The sequence below is a fragment of the Dipodomys merriami genome, unplaced genomic scaffold, assembly GCF_024711535.1.
Source record: "Dipodomys merriami isolate MVZ:Mamm:240054 unplaced genomic scaffold, mDipMer1.0.p SCAF_3205, whole genome shotgun sequence".
Lineage (NCBI taxonomy): Eukaryota > Metazoa > Chordata > Mammalia > Rodentia > Heteromyidae > Dipodomys > Dipodomys merriami.
This window is the reverse complement of record NW_027204722.1, coordinates 331-2,500: the sequence shown is the minus strand read 5'-3', so window position 1 is coordinate 2,500 and position 2,170 is coordinate 331. Positions and strand designations below refer to the sequence as shown.

Below are 2,170 nucleotides of genomic sequence, written 5' to 3'. Positions count from 1 at the left end.
CCGTCCCGGGTTCGGGGCGGCCCGCGCCCGCTCGCGGGCGGGCCGCTTCTCCCGCAGCCCGGGCTTCGGGGGTGGGCACCCCCGGGGCGCCTGTGGGGTCGGGGGCGTCCGAGCGCCCGCCCGCCGCGCCCCCCGCGCTGGCGTGGCCGTGGCGCCGGGCGTCCCCGTCCCCGTGTCTCGTCTGTCCGACCCCCTCCGTGTCTCGTTCTCGTTCTGTCTCTGCTGGCCGGCCCGAGGCGACCCGCCCGCGCCCTCCTCTCCCCTCTCGGGTCTGTCTGGGGGTGCGGGACCGGGAGAACAGCGCCGTGCCAGCCGCGTGTGCCCCGCGTCGGGCCACGCCCCGATTCGTACGACTCTTAGCGGTGGATCACTCGGCTCGTGCGTCGATGAAGAACGCAGCTAGCTGCGAGAATTAATGTGAATTGCAGGACACATTGATCATCGACACTTCGAACGCACTTGCGGCCCCGGGTTCCTCCCGGGGCTACGCCTGTCTGAGCGTCGCCTGACGATCAATCGCCCCCCGGGGGTTGCCTTGCCCCGCGGGGTGGCGCGGCTGGGGGTCTCCCTTCGCAGGGCCCCCTTTGCCGGGGCCCTCCGTCCCCCTAAGTTCAGACTTTGGCGGTCGTCGCTTCGCGGTCCCGTGTCTGGCTTTTAGAGCGAGCGAGCGAGCGAGCGGTCATCCCGGGGGGGTTGGTATCCGCGCAGAGACGAGCCCGCGGCCGGGTCTTGTCTGTCCCGGCCCCCCGCTGTGTTCCGCGGTGCCCGAACCGGGGGATGACGTTTTCGCGCCGGGCGCTCGAGTCGGGTCTCAGGGCGGCCCCGTGCCGCGGCCGCCGGCCGCGAGCGAGCGCGTCGCGGGCTCCCGTGCCCCGCGGACTCGCACGCCGAGGCGGACGGTCCCGCGGGACGCCGCGGTCGTGCCGTCCGCCAGACGCGCGCGTCTTCCGCGGGGAGGGTTCCCCGCGCACCGCCCGCGTTGCCGTGCCGGCCCCGGGTCCCGCCCGCGTCCGTCCCCTCTCGCGCCGGCTCGTGTCGCACCCCCGCCGTCCCCCGGACGGTCGTCGGGCCGCGGGGCCTTCCCCGTGCCGCGGGGGCGTGGCTTTCCCCCATTGCCGCCGCCGCCGCCGCCTCCCTCGTGCGACGAGAGCCCGCCCTCCCCGCTGCCTTCCTTTCCTCCGAGACGCGACCTCAGATCAGACGTGGCGACCCGCTGAATTTAAGCATATTAGTCAGCGGAGGAAAAGAAACTAACCAGGATTCCCTCAGTAACGGCGAGTGAACAGGGAAGAGCCCAGCGCCGAATCCCCGCCGCGCGGCGCGGCGCGGGAAATGTGGCGTACGGAAGACCCACTCCCCGGCGCCGCTCGTGGGGGGCCCAAGTCCTTCTGATCGAGGCCCAGCCCGTGGACGGTGTGAGGCCGGTAGCGGCCCCCGGCGCGCCGGGCCCGGGTCTTCCCGGAGTCGGGTTGCTTGGGAATGCAGCCCAAAGCGGGTGGTAAACTCCATCTAAGGCTAAATACCGGCACGAGACCGATAGCCAACAAGTACCGTAAGGGAAAGTTGAAAAGAACTTTGAAGAGAGAGTTCAAGAGGGCGTGAAACCGTTAAGAGGTAAACGGGTGGGGTCCGCGCAGTCCGCCCGGAGGATTCAACCCGGCGGCGCGAGTCCGGCCGTGCCGGTGGTCTCCCGGCGGATCTTTCCCGCTCCCCGTTCCTCCCGACCCCTCCACCCGCTCGCGCGTCCCCCGCCCTCCCCCCGCTCCGGCGGGAGGGGGTGTCGGGGGCGTCGGGCGGGCGGGGCCGGGGGTGGGGTCGGCGGGGGACCGCCCCCCGGCCGGCGACCGGCCGCCGCCGGGCGCACTTCCGCCGTGGCGGTGCGCCGCGACCGGCTCCGGGACGGCTGGGAAGGCCCGGCGGGGAAGGTGGCCCGGGGGGTCCCCCGGTCGTTTCCCGTCCTCCGGGGCGGGTCGCCGGGGAACCTCAGGCCCCCCGGGTGTTACAGCCCCGCCCGGCAGCAGCGTTCGCCGAATCCCGGGGCCGAGGGAGCCCGGACCCGTCGCCGCGCTCTCCCCCCTCCCGGCGCTCTCTCCCCGCGCGGGGGGGTCCCCCGCGAGGGGGCTCCCCCTCCGCGCGGGGCGCGCCGGTGTCTCGGGGGGGCCGGGCCGCC

The 2,170-nt window shown here is 74.2% G+C and overlaps 1 non-coding gene across 1 annotated transcript; it reads left to right on the top strand.

Moving 5' to 3' along the window:
- The first annotated feature begins 351 nt into the window (after window positions 1-351).
- LOC138841529 (5.8S ribosomal RNA) lies at window positions 352-504 on the top strand. The gene has a single exon (XR_011376454.1). It is a non-coding gene; the product is annotated as a 5.8S ribosomal RNA (ribosomal RNA).
- Window positions 505-2,170: the final 1,666 nt, after the last annotated feature.